Source organism: Macrobrachium rosenbergii, chromosome 26 (assembly GCF_040412425.1).
Source record: "Macrobrachium rosenbergii isolate ZJJX-2024 chromosome 26, ASM4041242v1, whole genome shotgun sequence".
Classification (NCBI taxonomy): Eukaryota; Metazoa; Arthropoda; class Malacostraca; order Decapoda; family Palaemonidae; genus Macrobrachium; species Macrobrachium rosenbergii.
The window spans coordinates 7,723,508-7,743,507 of NC_089766.1; the positions used below are offsets into that span (position 1 = coordinate 7,723,508).

General features: G+C 36.1%; 1 protein-coding gene across 1 annotated transcript in view; it reads left to right on the forward strand.

Annotated features, from left to right (window-relative positions):
- LOC136852984 (zwei Ig domain protein zig-8-like) overlaps window positions 1-20,000 on the forward strand; it is a 208,834-nt gene that overhangs the window by 79,124 nt on the left and 109,710 nt on the right. The window lies entirely within an intron of this gene.

Sequence of the window (20,000 nt, forward strand, 5' to 3'; positions counted from 1 at the left end):
TCCTCGAATTCAGCCAAGTCAGCTACGTCCAATTAACATTGCGACAAGTACGAGAATTGTCTTCAAGTCGATATTCTCTTTAACAGAATAAAGTTGACTGTGTGTATGCATAGGTTGAGTGTGTGTGTGTATGCATACACGAGTTCAAAAAGTATCGCTACGTATGGAGTGAATTTTGTGTATTACTTTGATATGTTTCTCATTTTGGTATTAAATGAAGTAAATACCATTATCTAAATTGTAATTATGTCCAAGCGCTGATACCAAGATAACCCCCGTCACTGAATATTCCTGAATTGGAAATATTTTTGTCGCATTCCAAAATATTGACAGAAAAAAAATTTCGTGGAAATCAACAAGTTAGATTTAAATTGAAAACAGTGAACCATTATAGAGGCATAGTCAGCCATGCCATATCGTTTATGACTACTGTAACGAGAACCGGATACGAAGCAATGTTATTTCGATTTCATTTCAATCCATTGTTTATATATTTTGGAAGCCGGGGTTATCCGACCATGTTTTTTGTCTGCCTGTGAAAATTCGCACTTTCCGTTTGAAGTGTCGCCAATGTTTATTTCCGTAAAATTTGTGTATTTTCTTCTTAAATGCTTTTTTTTGTTGTTTTGTTTTGTCTGCATGTGAAAATTCGCACTTTCCGTTTGAAGTGTCGCGAATATTTATTTCCTTAAAATTTGTTTTCTCGTCTTAAATTTTTTTTTTTTTTTTTTTTTTTGTCTGCCTGTGAAAGTTCGACCTTCCCGTTTGAAGTGTCGCGAATGTTTATTTCTGTAAAATTTGTTTTCGTCTTAAATGCTTTTATTTATTTATTTTTTTTTCTCTGTCTGCCTGTGAAAGCTCGCACTTTCCGTTTGAAGCGTCGCGAATGTTTATTTCTGTGAAATTTTCATTTTTTTAGCTCAACTGTCTTCTCAAGGCTTTGCGGCATTTTACTTTTGCGAATTTTAGTTGAATAATCTAAGTGTATTTTACATCTATGCGTTCACGCGTGGTCATAGGTATAATTAAGGCTTAATGAGGGTTAATGACTCGTGAAATTCTCTTGAATATTTTGTGAAAATTTGTAACTATAATTTATTAAATCTTTTGTTCATTTGTGTTTCTGGAATGTGACCATGGGACCATTGCTTTCGCATGTTTGTGAACGTCACGCTTGCATGTTTCAGGCCTTCATAATGGCGTGTTTGTATCCGTTGCATTTCCAAGTGTGCAACCTTCAAACCTGCATGTTTTGTAACTTGAATACAAGCATGTTTGCATTATATTACATGCATGTTTGCTGACACTCTAAGAATATGCTTTCTACTATTACATTTGCGTCTTTGCAACCATCATGATTGTACGTTTGCAATCTTGTGTTTGCACGTTTGAGACCTTTGTTTTCACATGTTTGCGGCTATTATAATAGTGTGTTTATGAATAAAATTGTAATTTTGCAAACATTATAGTTACATGTTTGCAATTATTAAGGTTTCATGTTTGCAACCATTAAGGTCTCATGTTTGCGACCATTAAGGTTTCATTTTTGTAACCATCAAGGTTTCATGATTGCAATCATAAAATTGTACTTCTACAACCGTTATAGTTGCATGTTTGCAACCATTATAGTTTCATGTTTACAGCCATCAAACTTACATGTTTGCAATAATAAAACTTGCATGTTTGCACTCATCAAAATTTAATGTTTACAACCACTGTAGATGCATGTTTGCAACCATGAAACTTACTAGTGTACAACCATTTAGCTGGCATGTTTGCAACCATCAGTTTTCATGCTTTCAGCCAATATAGTTGCACGTTTACAACCATTATAGTTACGTGTTTGTAATAATTAAAGTAGGGTGTTAGTGGTCATCAAAGTTGCATGTTTGCAATCATCAAACTTGCATTTGTGCAGCCATTATAGTTGCATGCTTACAACCAATAAAGTTACATGCTAACAATAATTTTATTTGCATGTTTGCAACAATTAAAGGGACGTGTTTTGCAATCGAAGTTGCATGTTTGCAACCATTATGGTTGCATGCCTGCAACCATCAAACTTCCATGTTAACAACCATTATAGCTGCATGTTTTCAATCATCAAACTTAGCCTATATGTTAACAACCATTATAGCTGCATGTTTACAAAATTACACTCGCGTGTTTAGCAAGAATTAAATGAACGGGTTCGCATCATGTTCTCTCTCTCTCTCTCTCTTCGCTAGCTTATTTCATATCTATTCCCGCTAAATATTTCCCGAAATCTTCCGACCGCCCCGTGTCGATTTCATTTCCGCCACCCCGCCCCCACCCCCTCTCTCTCTCTCTCTCTCTCTCTCTCTCTCTCTCTCACATCACACCGAAATACGGACATAACCTCCTACGACGATGATGATCAAGGAATTGCTGGCGACATCACAAAATTGAAATCCTCCTCCTCCTCCTCCTCCTCCTCCTCCTCCTCCTCCTCCTCCTTCCTCTTCCCGATAGCTTTTTTTCTTTCTTTTTTCGTTTTTTTCTTTTTTCTTTTTTCGAATGTTTCTTGGGTTTTTTGTTTTCGGTTTTTTGTTTCTTTTTTGTTATTTCTCTTTTCCGTGGTTTCGCGTCTTTCTCACAGTCTTCTGAGAGAGAGAGAGAGAGAGGAACTTTCATTTTTTATTTTTTATTTTTTCTCGTGGTTTCATACCATTCTCACTGTCTTCTGAGTGATGGAGAGAGTTTGTGTGTGTAAGGAGGTTGTAATGGGAAATCATGATTGCTGAGGAGAGAGAGAGAGAGAGAGAGAGAGAGAGAGAGAGAGAGAGAGAGAGAGAGAGAGAGAGAGAGGAACTTGCAATAAAAAAGTGATACATGCAGAGGCAATAAGGAGAGAAAGAAGAGGAATTTGTAATAAGTAATGAGTGCAAGACAGTAAGGAAGGAGAGAGAGAGAGAGAGAGAGAGAGAGAGAGAGAGAGAGAGAGAGAGAGAGAGAGACTTGTAATGAAAATTAAGTACGCGGAGGCAATAACTATAGAGGGAAAGAGAGAGAGAACGAACCTCAGTAACAAAGAACGATAATTGCAGAGGCAATTAGGAGAGAGAGAGAGAGAGAGAGAGAGAGAGAGAGAGACAATTACTCGTTCATTTACGAATTTTTTTCAAGCCTAATGTTAATGAGAATCGCCTTTTGATATTGCAGACTAGATTCTGTTGAAGAGAATGAAAGTTAACATTGAAATATTAATATAGTCTTTTATTATTATTACTATTATTCAGATGGCACCTATTCAATTGGAATAAGGCCACAGGGGCCGTTGACTTGAAATTCTAGCTTCCAAAGTTTATGGCGTTCGTATGAAAGAAGCAACAGAAGGAATAGGAAGCATCGAAAGAAAAGGTCAGTTATTAAAAAAGAAATAAATCTACAGATTAATAAACAGATAAAAATATAAGCAAATTATGAAGATACCAGAATTGTTGTAGGGTAGCAGTACATTGCGTCCTCAATTTTAATGACACGGTTTATAGGTATTTCATAATGACAAAGACCAGTGTCCAAAAAATGTTTAGGGCCAGCGTCAATGGAAACTCAAAATTGCCCTTTCTAGTATTGGTCTGTCGAGCGGCGTGCATTGAAACGCTGCCCGCCACTTGATTTTTGTAAATGATTTCCATCCCGCTTTTTAACAGATATTTTGGCGCGCCAAGTTCTCTTTTCACAGTGTTTAATGGTTTTCCTGTCCAAAACCGGTATGCAACAGCGCTGATACCCATTTTCAAAAGCAGTGGTAAGATGTTTATTCCTGTTATTTTGATGAGTTTCGGCTGCAGGTATTTTGATATATTAAAATGGGAAATTTACCCGGGTAATTTTCGACTTTATTTTGGCGGTTTGAAATTGCCTACTAATTCTGTTTGAGAGCTGACTTTAACCGAGTTGAAATAATAGTCGACCCCCGGTATTCGCGGGGGTGTGTACCACAAACCCCCGCGAATAGCTGAAATCCACGAATACTCAAAACCCTTCTAAAATCGCCTAGAACTGCCTATTTTGATAGTTCAGACGCAAAACAAACCTCTATAAAATGCTTATACCGACTGTTTTAATAGTTTTATCACAAAAAGTGCATTTAGTCATGAAAATTATATGAAAATACAGGAGTCCAGTGAATATTTCTCAGTGAAAAATACGTACCGCGAATAGGCGAATTTTCCGCGAAAAATGTGCATATATGTTCCATAGAGAAATCTGCGAATCGGTGAGTCCACGAATCCTGAACCGCGAATCGGTGAGTCCACGAATCATGAACCGCGAATCGTTGAGTCCACGAATCATGAACCGCGAATCGGTGAGTCCACGAATCCTGAACCGCGAATCGTTGAGTCCACGAATCCTGAACCGCGAATCGGTGAGTCCACGAATCCTGAACCGCAAATCGTTGAGTCTACGAATCCCAAACTGCGAATCGTTGAGTCCACGAATCCTGAACCACGAATCATTGAGCCCACGAATCCCGAACCGTGAATCGTTGAGCCCACGAACCCTGAACCGCGAATCATTGAGTCCACAGTCCTGAACCGCGAATCGTTGAGTCCGCGAATCCTGAACCGCGAATAGGCGTGGATCAACTGTAGTAATAGATAATAGTTCAGACGTAAAGCTAGCATCATTTTGGCCCTAGAGCTGGCACGTACATGTCAGCTCCCGTCTCCTTTGGTCACTTACCCCTAAACTAAACTCACCCTAGTCAGTTATTTCACAAACACGTTCCTGTCTTTCTTTGTTGACCTGGCTAGAAGACTGGGATGAAACAGCACTTATATCCATATTCAGATGTTTGTACATGTTATTTTAAGAAGTTTTAGTTGCGGGTATTGTAACCATGCAATTAGTAAGTTTACATGACTGTAACATTATTTTTGGGGTTTGAAACTACTCACTAACTCTGTTTCCTTACCGTAACTAATTGTGTCAAGACAGATCAGAATAATAGTTCAGACGTAAAACTGGAATCATTTTGAGCAACATATTGCACAGAACTAGCACTTACATGCCATCTTCCGTCCCTTGTGCTCACCTGCCACTAAATTTAACCCATCCTAGACATTTATTAATCTGTTTCTTAATTTATTTTTTTCTTTTTCAATACGTGAGTTCTTTCTGTATTTCCCTTTACTTCTTACTTCTTCCTAATGAACCCCATATTCTTTGGAAGCTTGAATTTAAAGTCAATGGCCCCTGTGGGCTTGTTCCATATGAATAGGGTTCATCCTCAGAATAATAATAATTATTATTTCATAAAAACATGTGTCTTTCAGTCTCTTGATTAAGTGCCGGTTTTAATGCTTCCCTGTCCTTACCTAGAGATGCTGATACTGGCCCAGCAGTCACTGGGGTCCAGCCTCAGGAAAGCAGAGCTGTAAGGCAGGTTGAGAAATTTCATAGTGTACCCTTTGCGTTATCAATATTAATTATTATTAAGTAACCGCTTTTTTTTTTTTTGGATATGTCTACTTCCTTAAGACAGAGGAGAGATAGTCACATCTTCTTTGCTTACATACTTAACAAGGGTCATTATCGGGTATCCAGTATATACATTGTTTCGTTTCAGGCCAAATGACGAAATTTCACAGAAAGATGGTTCGAAGAAATAAATTGCCTGGAGAATCTTGTAAGAAATTGTATAACCTTTTAAATAACTATTAAAAGTAGTTCATTTACACGTAAAAAACATACGAGATGTGATTCCGGTGCATAAAGGTATAGCAACTGTATAATTAAAAGAGTTATAATTATAAGCCACACTTTCATCCTGGGGCAGATGATATTACAGGAATGCTGCCAACTCTGATCAGTTTTGCATTTACGGAGATCACCTGCATTGGGGTCCATTCCCCCCTAAAATGACTTACGTCTGGAATACGCTTCGCGGTTCCAAAGAGACCTTTTAAAAGCTCTCTCTCTCTCTCTCTCTCTCTCTCTCTCTCTCTCTCTCTCTCTCTCTCTCTCTCTCTCTCTCTCTCTCTCTCTCTCTCTTCGAATTAACGCTTCTCTGGTAGCAAATATGCCAAGACGAATGAATCTGCTCTCTTCAAAAGCTTCCCCTGTAAATAGGAACTCCAGTCCCCCTCCCCCTTCCCTCCCCCAGAAACATTCCCTGGATAATTTCCCTATTACCCCAACGGTGGGGGAGAATCGACTGAAGGTTGGGGGGGGAGGAGGGAAAGGGGAAGGAAGAAAATCCAAGTCATTTACAACACCTCACGGGGAATGTCATTTATGAAGGACGTGGACGCGAATCCGGTAACGAATTCCTGTCTCTGGAAAGGCATCCTCCTCCTTGAGACTGAGAGAGAGAGAGAGAGAGAGAGAGAGAGAGAGAGAGAGAGACAAGTGAGAGAGAGAGATAGAGATAGAGAGAATTGAGTATTAGAGAGAGAGAGAGACAGACAGACAGACAGACAGAATCAAGTGTCAGAAAGAGAGAGAGAGAGAGAGAGAGAGAGAGAGAGAGAGAGAGAGAGAGAGAGAGAATCGAGCATTAGAGAGAAAGAGAGAGAGAGAGAGAGAATCGAGTATTAGAGAGAGACAGACAGACAGAATCAAGTGAGAGAGGGAGAGAGATAGATAGAGAGAATCGAGTATTAGAGAGAGAGACAGACAGAATCAAGTGAGAGAGGGAGAGAGAGAGAGAGAGAGAGAGAGAGAGAGAGAGAGAGAGAGAGAGAGAGAGAGAGAGAGACAAGTGAGAGAGAGATAGAAAGAATTGAGTATTAGAGAGAGAGAGAGACAGACAGACAGACAGACAGAATCAAGTGTCAGAAAGAGAGAGAGAGAGAGAGAGAGAGAGAGAGAGAGAGAGAGAGAGAGAGAGAGAGAGAGAGAGAATCGAGCATTAGAGAGAAAGAGAGAGAGAGAGAGAATCGAGTATTAGAGAGAGACAGACAGACAGACAGACAGAATCAAGTGAGAGAGGGAGAGAGATAGATAGAGAGAATCGAGTATTAGAGAGAGAGAGACAGAATCAAGTGAGAGAGGGAGAGAGAGAATCGAGTAAGAGAGAGAGAGAGAGAGAGAGAGAGAGAGAGAGAGAGAAATCAAGCATTAGAGAGAGAGAGAGAGAGAGAGAGAGAGAGAGAGAGACTTAACAAAGACGCTTTGGGAGGACGAGGCGGGCTGAATAATGATAATACGACAATCCGCGCAACAGCAGTTTCGTACGCGGGGGCGACAATGCAGTCATGATTGTCATTTCTCTGCGAAATGAATGAGGGACACATCCCCGGGATTCCAGTGGAAGTTATTCAAAAGCCGAAGCAATCAATTTCTATCCCCCGTGGGGACTCTAAGCCTTTACGGGGCCATTGTTTTGAGACTTTCACTGTTTATACAGTTTGACACTGCTCCGGTATCTCTCAATTGCTTTGCAAGTTACGCTGTTCTAGTTCGGAGTCATTTTTCATTTTCATTGATTTGATTTTATTTTATATTTTATAGTGTGGTCGAAGGCGTCTGGCTTACGTATGAGGTCACCCGTCCACAAATTGACCAGGCCCGTTGTTGTACTTATAGATGAGCTTTCATGGTTTGCAAAAAACTGTTCTTTGTTGATTAATATAACGTTAATTTTTTAGGCAAAGATTAGACGTTATTTTCAGTATTTCTGTCACACTCGCTGTGACCTGTCATCAGTCGATGTACTTCACGTATGCGCGCGCGCATGAGATATATTTATACATATATTTATATTTATATATATAAATATAAATATGTATATATATATATGTATATATATATTTTATATATTATATATATATACATATACAGTATATATATACATATATACACATACATATAATTTGTTACTAAATAGGAAGTCATTCCCTCACTAATTCAAAAATATAAAACTGGTAACGAGCGCCGCATTTCACGAAATAGGCGTCATTTGCCTAACTGATGAGATGACCCGAAATATTGGGAGCCTGCATAACAACGGCCGCGTTCAACCGGGTCCATTACGACGGGACGGGAAACCGTTCGCCGACGCGTTTCGCATCGCATCCGGAGAGTTTCATCAGTCGTTGGAAATTATGATAATGGTAATGTGTGCTAATGTAGACTTGCCGTTAAAAGTGACTGCAAGAGAATTGAGACTGTGTCTGTCCCTTTTTTTTTTTTTTTATTATTAAAGTGGAGGTAATGAAATGACTTCATCATTAGTGGGAATATTTATGCGGTACTTAACTGTTGTTGTAAAGGGCTCAAGATATTTGCATTTCTCCGTTATAGTAGCACACGCACATACACACACTATATATATATGTATATATATGTATGCATATATATACAAATATATATATATATATATATATATATATATATATATATATATATATATATATATATATATATCAAATTTTTTATGATAGTCTTAACGTCCGCATAACCAATTATTCTTTTCTCTGCCATATGTTATTTTATTCCACTGTATATACACTCTGTCCTCATTACTTTTTTTTCCATATTTATTTTGAGTCCCATCTCTCGAGACGTATGATGCAATCTGCTAGCCAGCCTTTAGAAAGCTCATTAATTTGTATTTGTAATGAAAACAGCATCATCCGCGGATTCTACTAAATCTGTCAACTTTCCACCGTTGCTCCAACCCGAACTTTCTCTTCCAACATCCCCAACCACTTTTCCATTATGAATTCTGCGAGGGAAAACGACAAATCTGATATAGAATTTCTCTCTCTCTCTCTCTCTCTCTCTCTCTCTCTCTCTCTCTCTCTCTCTCTCTCTCAGCCAACTTTTCGCTGCAGCGTCACTTGGCACGGCCAAAACAACATTGACTTTGCTTCTGCTTCGCTCATGGGTAATTTCAATTAGCCTTGTGTACTTGACAGGAATGCCTTCGTGACGATGCCAGATTTTCCGTAATGTTGGACTGTGGACGCAGTCGAATGCCCTCTCTCTCTCAGCATACACACACACACACACACACACACACAAACACTAACATATATATATATATATATATATATATATATATATATATATATATATATATATATATATATATATATATATATATATATATATATATTTGTATGTATGTATAACACACGCACACTTACGTGCACACATATATACATATATAAATGTGTATGTATATATACAGATATGCACATACATATCATATAACAGTATGTATGTATGAATATGTATGTGTATGTATGTATGTATGTGTTGATATGTGATGATATATATATATATATATATATATATATATATATATATATATATATATATATATATATATATATGCATATGCACTCATTTATAGATGCCAGTAGTTTGCGATATATATATATATATATATATATATATATATATATATATATATATATATATATATATATATGAGTAATGCCATCTAAATTTACACTTGCCTCGACTGAAACCGAGATTAAAGTGAATTCAATTTCAAAGCTTTATTTCGAACACAACGTCTAAAAGCAAAACATTACGCAATTCAAGTGGCCTTCTGCAAACCTGTTTACAGTTCAGAAATAAAAACGACAGCATTTTGAGTCGGTATTCAGTTCGTTGTGGCTCTCTCTCTCTCTCTCTCTCTCTCTCTCTCTCTCTCTCTCTCTCTCTCATCTAAGAGAGAGACTTTGACCTATGAAGAAATGACGTTGGAAACCAGAGGTTTTTATGAAGTGCTGTTTCAATTCCTTTTTGTTTTTTTCCTTTGAAAGGTCAGCTTAGGTTAGGTTTTTTTAATTTTTCGTATTAGAAGACACTTTTTCCTGATAATTAAATCAAACTAAAATGCAGTTAGTACGTCTCAGAGTACTTATACTTTTTAATTTAAAAGATTATGTTAGGTGGGTTAGGTTAGGTTATTTTTAAGTTAATTTATTTTTCTTATTAGAAGGCTCTGTTCATCCTATATAAAGACACTTCTGATCTTATTTAAGCCTCATTAAAATGTAATTTATAAGTCTGAGAGTGCTCATTCTTTTTCATTTAAAAGGTTAGGTTAGGTTAGGTGTTAGGTTAGGTTAGGTTAGGTGTTAGGTTAGGTTAGGTTAGGTTAGGTTTAATTCATTTTTCTTATTAGAAAACCTTTTCATATTATTTAAAGACACTTTCAATCTTATTTAAGTCTCATTAAAATGTAATTTATAAGTCTGAGAGTTCTTATTCTTTTTCATTTAAAAGGTCAGGTTAGGTTAGGTTAGGTTATTTTTAAGTTAATTCATTTTTCATTATAGAAGACACTTTTCATCTTTTTTTAAAGACACTTTTAATCTTATTTAAGTCTCATTAAAATGTAAGTTGTATGCCTCAGAGTTCATATTCTTTTTCATTTAAAAGGTTAGGTTAGGTAGGTTAGGGTTAGGTTAGGTTTAAGTTCATTCATTTTTCGCATTTGAAAACGCTTTTCATCTTATTTAAAGACACTTTTAATCTTATTTAAGTCTCATTAAAATGTAATTTATATGTCTGACAGTTATTCTTTTTCATATAAAAGGTAGGTTAGGAGTTAGGGTAGGGTTAGGTTAAGTTTAAGTTAATTCATTTTTCGTATTAGAAAACACTTTTTCATCTTATTTAAGTCAAATTAAAATGTAATTTGATATGTCTCAGAGGTCTTATTATTTTTCATTTAAAAGGTCAGGTTAGGTTGAAGTTAACTCATATTTCGTATTAGAAGGTACTTTTTCACCTTAATCAAATTAAAATGTAATTTGTACATCTCAGACTTATTATTATTATCAGGAATCTGAGTAATTTCAGAAGGTTCTATTGTCACTGTGTGATTCCCATATTAAATGCTTGAGGAAAATAAGGTGACGTTTGACGGCTGAAAACAATAGCATACTTCCACTTTATATCTGCAGAATGTCTTCATTTCTTTCTTCACGCGGATCTAGGCTTAGCAGTGACAAGCGTTTCCGAAGTGTGAAGAAATCGGGAAGGGGCCATTGTGGTCATTAAACTTACACATATCTGGTAAAATGTAACCAGGAAATTCTAAATGTTCACTTAGAAATGTTTAAAAGGTTTATATGCGACAATATCAGATCAATCCAGTCAGCTTAGGTTTAGATAAACTAACAGACAGTAAGATTGTACTGTTATGCAACGCCCGTCAGGCCTCCCCCTTCCCACGTTAACTTTGTAAATCGGACCGACACGGTTCTCCAACGTCTCCTTCCATCTGTTCCCTAACTTCGGACTTTTCTTCCTTCTTCCGTTTTAGTTTTCTGTAAAAGAAAACTGTTGTGCCGGCTTTGTCTCTCCGTCCGCACTTTTTCTGTCCGCCCTCAGATCTTAAAAACTACTGAGGCTAGAGGGCTGCAAATTCGTATGTTGATCATCCACCCTCCAGTCATCAAACACCAAATTGAAGCCCTCAAGCCTCAGTAGTTTTTATTTTATTTAAAGTTAAAGTTTGCCATAATCGTTCTCCTGACACCGATATAGGTACCAACAACACAGGCCACCACCGGACCGTGGCTGAGTTTCATGGACCGCGCTAAGAATTGCATGGACCGCGACCGAAAGTTTCATACAGTATTATACGCTGTACAGAAAACTCGATTGCGCCGAAGGAACTTCGGCGTAATTTTTACTTGTTTCCCCAGTCACCACCTATTTGCTCATTTCGGGCCTGGGCTATGAAAGGACACTAGGCTTGTCTTTCCACTGGCCAGAATCCGTAAAAAGCACATATCAAAAGAACGCAATTTGAACTCAATTTCATCATTCGTTATCCAGATCTTCACATATCAAATGGTTCGATTAATTCTCATTAAAGAGTGATTGAAAATGTTATGGTTGGGAATACTGATAATCCGGGTGGTGGTAATTACGAAGTAAATGAATATTCAAAGTACAAAGGTAAATTTAAATTACGTTTAATTAGGTAGAATAGATAGCTTTGGAAAGGATGCATTAAAGCAATCTGAAAATGATATTGACTTTAGCATCCATATAATTTCTTTCATTCCTGTTAAATCATGCGGAGTATATTCCTTGGGAACGGTTAATATGAAAAATCCTCTCACAAAGATAACAATCCTTGTTGGAAAAAATCCTCCCTCAGTAGAAATGGAGTATTAATCTGAAAATTATATTGACTGATTTTATCGTTATAATTGCTTTCATTCCTGTTGACTTATATTGGTTGTATTCCCTAGAAGTGCTTATAATCCTTGTGGGAAAAAATCCTCTCAGTAGAAATGGATTATTAGTCTGAAAATTACATTGACTGATTTTATCGTTATAATTGCTTTCATTCCCATTAAATCGTGCGGGGTATATTCCTTGGAAACGCTTAATATGAAAAATCCCTTCACAGAGATTATAATCCTTGTGGGGAAAAATCCTCTTCAGCAGAAATGGATTATTAATCTGAAAATTATATTGACTGATTTTATCGCTATAATTGCTTTCATTCCTATTAAATCATGCGGATTATATTCCTTGGGAATGGTTAATATGAAAAATCTCTTCACAGAGATTATAATCCTTGTGGGGAAAAGTCCTCCCTCAATAGAAATCATTATTAATCTGAAAATTATATTGACTGATTTTATCGTTATCATTGCTTTCATTCCTGTTAACTTATATTGGTTATATTCCCTAGAAGTGCTTAATATGAAAAATCCCTTCACAGATATTATAATCCTTGTGGGGAAAAATCCTCCCTCGTAGAAATGGATTATTAATCTGAAAATTATATTGCCTGATTATATTTTTATAAATTCTTTCATTCCTATTAAGTCATTTTGGTTATAACCGTTAACGAAAGGTTAATATAAAAAAAAATGCCTTCACAGAGATTATAATCTTTGTGAAAAGAATCCCCTTCCTCAGTAGAAAGAGATTACCCAAGAACACCCTCGCCTGCCTTTCTGTGAAAAGCAAAGAAAGGATCTTGACAAAAAAAAAAAAAAAAAAAAACCTTTGCCAAGACGAAAAAGAGTTTGCCTTCATTATTGCATTGCTCGACTTCAAAGACGGTTATTCTTCATTTCAATTAAAGATAACAAACCCAGTTCAGTTCGGTCGAACAAGAAAATGATAGAGAAAAAAAAAATAAGCAACTAAAAAAATAAAAAAGTAATTTTTTGTCTTGGGAACAAAGAAGTTTAGCCAGAGGGGGAGTGTGGCTCAAAATCTCTTTATTTTCTCTCCTCTCATTTCCCCTTTTTATTGCTTTACATTTTTCCTCCTCTTCTGTTCGTCAAAGCATTTCAAAGCATTACTCTTCAATTTTTCCCTTCCGCTGCTCTTTGCTAAAGCTCTCTCATTTTGATAAAACTTGGCCAATCTAAACTCTCTCTCTCTCTCTCTCTCTCTCTCTCTCTCTCTCTCTCTCTCTCTCTCTCTCTCTCTCTCACGACAGCCGAATGACCTCATCCAGTTTTGCTTTGACCTTTTTTTTTTTTACTTGCTAATCTTGTTTGACCACCTTTGGCAAAGCTACTGAAAACACAATAATCATTTCACATCTTTCCATTCAGCGAATACACCTGGCTGGAACTTGGTTACTGATCCTCTTATTTTCCACAGCATTTGTTGCTCTGTTATTTTTCCTTCATTTATTTTTGCTTTCTTTTTTTATATTGTCATGCAGTTTTTTTACCTCTTGACTCACGTCGCTGGTACCAGTAACATGCAGTTGAAAACATCTGGTTATCCTCAATATTTACTGGGAAAATATCTGGCAGTCCGTGACATTTTTCGTAACATTTTCTTGAGAGCACCTGATTATCTGTAACTGTTACTCGAAAAAATCTGTTTATCCATAAATTATTCTTAAAAAAATGTGATTATCGGCTACCTTTTCTATAAAAATCTGATTATCCGTAACATTTGTTTGAGAAAATCTGATTATCCGTAACATTTGTTTGAAAAAATCTGATTATCCGTAACATTTGTTTGAAAAAATCTGATTATCCGTAAAATTTTTTTGAAAAAAAAACTGATTATCCATAAATTTTATTTTAGAAAATCTGATTACTCATAACTTTTACTATAAAAAATCTGATTATCCATAACGTTTACTATAAAAAAAATTTGACTAGCGTTACCTTTTCTAAAAAAAAATCTGAGTATCTTAACATTTGTTTGAAAAAATGTGATTATCCGTAACATTTTCACGAAATAACCTGACTATCCGTAAAAATTTATCGAAATAATCTGATTATCCACAACATTTTCTCGAAATAACCTGATTATCCGTAACATTTTCTCGAAATAACCTGATTATCCGCAAGATTTTCTCGAAATGACCTGATTATCTGAAACATTTTATCGAAATAACCTGATTATCCGTAAGATTTTCTCGAAATAACCTGATTATCCGTAACAATTGCTCGGAATAACCTGATTATCCGTAACATTTGCTCAGAATAAATTATTATCCGTAACAGTTGCTCGAAATAACCTGATTATCCGCAACATTTGCTCAAAATAAATTATCATCCGTAACAATTGCTCGAAATAACCTGATTATCCGTAACATTTGCTCAAAATAAATGATTATCAGTAACATTTGCTCGAAATATCAGATTATCCGTAACATTTAACAGAAAAATCTGATAATCCTTAACATACACAGTTCAAATCCACAATTTGATAATGTCACCTTCTGTAAAATACCTGAAATATAAAGAAAAAACTAAACACCGTCCAGGTTTCCACCAATATTACTCATTGTGTGAAAAACAACTGGTCGTTTTCCCCCCTCAGCATAAAAAAAAATAAAAAAAAAACTTTCCTCCTCTCTCAGCAATTTTACTTTCATCGTTTGTCTTGTACTTCCAACTTAATACCTCAAGAGTTCTTGTCAGTCTTTACTGAAAGAAGTGAATTTCAGCTTTATATATAATTATATATATATATATATATATATATATATATATATATATATATATATATATATATATTTATATACTGTGTATGTGTGTGTGTTATGTAAATGTTATACGAGTCTATCAGTCGAGAAACATGCCAAGCGCCATCCTGGGCCAAAGTATTTTTATTCTAATTTATTATATTTTAAAAATGGCACTTGGCATGTTTCTCGACTGAAAAGCTCATATATTATGTTATATATAATATTTATAGTTATATATTTATTATATATTATGTTTTATATACAGTATATATATATATATATATATATATATATATATATATATATATATATATATATATATATATATATATATATATATATATATATATATATATCAAATATAAGGGAGTCCATAGGAACAAAAATGTGGAAAATAAAGGCTATATTTCAGAGACCAGAACTGTCTCTCTCCTCAGGCAAATAGTGGATTCACTATTTGCCTGAGGAGAGAGACAGTTCGGTCTCTGAAATATAGCCTTTATTTTCCACAATTTGGCGTTTCTATGGACTCCCTTATATTTGATGGAATCCCGTTTTAACAAAAAATATTTTACAATTATACATATATATATATATATATATATATTATATATATATATATATATATATATATATATATATATATATATATATATATATATATATATATATGTGTGTGTGTGTGTGTGTGTGTGTGTGTGTATATGTATGTATGTATGTATGTATGTATGTATGTATGTATGCATATGCCAGAATGTTGATGTGGAGTTTACAACTTTTCTCTCATACGTAAATTTGAATTTTTTTTCTCGTCACTGCATAATATCAAATGAGTCTTGTTTCTGTAATAATACTTCGTAAAATATCTAGAATGCTGTCTTCAAGAGCTGTTGCTGAAAGTAATTAAATGCTAGATACAGTTGCAAGAAAAAGAAACAATTGACGAGAAAAGGTAACAGAAAATAAAATTGAAAGTTCAGGGATAAACGACGTGAAATATGAAATGGTAAAAGAATGAAGATTTATATGTGTGTGTATATACATATATTATATATAATATATATATATATATATATATATATATATATATATATATATATATATATACATATATATATATATATATATATATATATATATATATATATATATATATATAGTGCGTAAATTTACTGAAAATGTATCAGACTGTAAGGCGTGGTTGAAGGGAACAAAGTTAACTAGAATAACTATCGTGAAAGGAAATTACAAGAGACCAGTTCCCTAAGGGAATTAAATATCGAAGCAGTACGTGAGAGAGAGAGAGAGAGAGAGAGAGAGAGAGAGAGAGAGAGAGAGAGTGTTGTTTATGCTCCCCCAGCGCTTACTTAGGAGCAGAGAGAGAGCGAGAGAAGAGAAATTATTTATGCTCCACAGGAGTTGCTTAGGAGTAGAGAGAGAGAGAGAGAGAGAGAGAGAGAGAGAGAGAGAGAGAGAGAGAGAGAGAGAGAGAGAGAGAGAAGGACTTATTTATGATTTCCCAGCACTTTCACAAGAAGAGAGAGAGAGAAAGAGTGAGAGAGAGAGTTATTTATATTCCACCAGCACTTGCACAGGCGAGAGAGAGAGAGAGAGAGAGAGAGAGAGAGAGAGAGAGAGAGAGAGAGAGACTATCCCTCCATCTGTCAACAAGTTCGGCATCTCCAAGTAACTCGGAATTCGCATACATCTTCATCACAGATGTTTAGAGGGACTTCTCCCGCCATCTTTATGAGCCTCTTGCTGTGCCAAACTTTGCCCCCAAGTTGCCGATATTGGTGCTTAAAATGAAGCCCTGAGGTGTCCCTGGTACCCCCTGGTACTGGGACGTCGCCCTGACGAATATTCCTTAACGTTAGTGTTGCACCAACGAGGACCAATGCTCGGTTGTTATTGGTTTTACCGACTGTTCCTAATGTTTTGGAAAAAATTGGTCGCGTTCATGTGTTCAGATGGTGAGCACGAAACCGTTCAAACAAAAAAAAAAAGGGTTGCGTTCATGTGGTGAGTTGTCAGAAAACCATTCAAATTAACATAGTGTAACGCTACTCGAAACTAAATTTTTAAGAAGTAAACGTTTTTTGTTTTAGCCCAATGGCACAAAAAGAAAATGTTCAAGAAACGTGTCACAAGAGGAGCTAATTGAGTTTGTGAAATTTGATTAAAGTGTAATGAAATTGTCGCGTTCCCCCTTCTGTGTCAGTAATAAATGCTTCGTAAAATGGGATATTTTCATATGAGAAATTTGATTACTGGTGTGATTAAACTAGTGTACCTGTCCCGTTCAGGATAACAGCAGTATTGAATTAATTTTGGAATTATATCGCACCTGTAATATACTCAGTAAGTTATGTTGTCTGAATTTTGCTGCTGAAGACTTTAGTTAGTGAAACGTGGATGGTATTTTCCGTAGACTATTTCACATTGTCATCAGTGACTTCTTTCGACTTTATTAATCCCTCTGTATAGCAGGGTCGGCCGCTCGAGTCACCTTTCTCCATCTATTTCTATTCCTTGCATCTGCTACCCCCCCAGTCCCACCCCACCCATATCTATCCCCACCACATCCATCTATCTGATCCGCTGACGCCCCGCACTCCTCCCCCCCATCACTGGCATGTTCTTAGCTCTCTTGATTGGTTCCACCTCCTCTCTTCTTATTACATGGCCATAGTATCTCAGACGAGCTTCCCTAGCCCTCTCCTTTACGTTACATATACCACACATTCTTTTTATGTCTTGACTTTCCCTCTTCGTCATCAGTGACTCTTGACAGATAACCGATTGAAGAATTGTTAGTGAAATGCGGATATACGTTTCCGTAGAGTTTTTCACCTTCGTCATCAGTGGCTCTTGACAGATAACTGAACTCTTGGAATCACCTGTAGGAGCGGGCTGTTTCTATCTCAGTATATCCAGTTTGGGAAAAAGCTTCTTAGTTTTTCGTAAGGCAAGGAAAGCTCTTTAGCTTCGTCTCTTTATCAGAGCTCTTGGTTGCTTATATAAATTAGGGATGTTTCTGGAATAAGATCTTTCTCTTTTTCTTTCCAGACGTAGGTCAGTGCTTTAATGTGAGCTAAACGTACTGTCCTCTTTTCTTATGTTTTTCTATTTTTTCATACATCTTCTTACATGGTTCTTGCCTGGACACGGCGTTGTAAAGGCCGTACCTTTAAAAAATTGTTACTCATTATTTTTACACAAAAAAGTGCACAAAATTGATCTTATGAAACAGAAATCCGGCAAAAAAAGGCACAAAAGTGATCGATCTTATGAAACTGTTGGAAAGCCTTGTCTTAAAAAAAAAAAATTATTATTTTTACGCCAAAAAAAAGGAGAAAATTGCACCAAAGTCATCGATCTTATGAAACTGCTGGAAAGCCCATCTCATAGGCGCTGCGTTTGAAAAAAAAAATACTCATCATTTTTACGCCAAAAAAATTGTACAGAAGTGATCTTACGAAAGTGTTGTCTTTGCCATTGTCAAATTACTCCTGGGTAATAGCGTATTGTCTTAGCAACTTCAAAGGGTTGCAACATTAGATGGCGTCTTCTGGCGTCTTTTTCCCACCTTGACGCCTCACTTTGAACCAAGAGTAGTCAATACTTGTTCTCTTTCGTGTGACGCCACCGGCTTTAGTGCCGTGTATGTGTGTGTGTGTGTGTGCGCGTGTGTTTATTAGCCTTGACTAATAGAACATACACCCGCCTAGGTCACGGAAATGTGTAGACGTTTCTGAAGACATGAATTCCTGGAAATCTTTTGATAAGTTATAGCTCTAGGGGTACGTTTCCCTTATAGGTATTTTAGGCTAGTACTTCTCGCGGCAGTTTATGTAAATTCTGTCATATAATCACCAGTTTTTAGGGAAGAAAAAGCGGAAACTCTCGTTTATTGAGGACTAAACACTCGAGGAAAATAGCAGCTTGTAGGCCGTTCTTCTCGAAAACTCCCCTCCATTCGATAAGTGGCTGTAAAATTAAAAAAAGAGGAGCTGGAAAGTTCAAGCAGTGACTCTCACGGAACATTTTCACGGGCACTGGAAAAATCACGGTGGACACATATTGGATACCTGTACTTTACGTATTTTCCTTTGCCTGCTGACAAACAATTTGATGGAGAACGTTTATTACTTTTTTTTTGAGGAGGACAAAAAACTGCCTCCGATCTCAACAACCCATTTGCTGAACGAGGAAGAGTTCAAGCATAAAAGCCATAAGCATTTGAAAATATAAAACTACGAATCTGCTCATTATGCTGAATAATTAAACTATGGGCCAGCGACGTTGTCCATCAGGAATTCCTTTTGTGTATAAATTAATCACGCTGTAAATATCAGGCCGTGCTTTTTTATGCTGTCAGCGAGATCACAGGTTAGAACCGTTCAATTTATCATAAGTAAACAAGCTGGGAGGTGGGTGGGGGGCGAAGGGGTGCCTGGTTATGCTGGAAAGTTGGAAGATTGGCTATGATTTTACTCACGTGTCTGTCTGTCATTGTAATTTTTTTGTGACGACAGGATTATTTTTGTGGAGGGATGAATCCTGATGAATATGAATGAACACAATCTCGCGACCCCTTCGACATGATTGCCTTCTGAAATTGATCATGGTTTTATTTGTGATAGAAACCATCTTTTATCGTTAATTGGTTACTGAAATACTGAAACAGTGGATTATTGGAAGAAATAACTGAAATTTATGACTATTTTTTTTTTTTGTGTGATTTAGTAGGTGATTCTTTCATGGCGGAGGTACGCTCTCTACGGAGCTCCTTTGATATATATATATATATATATATATATATATATATATATATATATATATATATATATTGCATAGGATTTAAGGCAATTATAGAGAGATCAAGATTATCATGGAAGAAGTTCTTCCGTCTTTTGTTTGGTTAGTTTATGCATCCATTGTTGACTCTGTAAACGAACCTGGAAGGAAGTTATGCCTGTCTGTCTGTTCTGTCTGTCTGCCTATCTGTTTGTTCTGTCTATCTGTCTCTCTGTCTGTTTGTTTCTGTCCGTCTATCTCTATTTATCTCTCTGTCCGTGTTTCTGTTCTG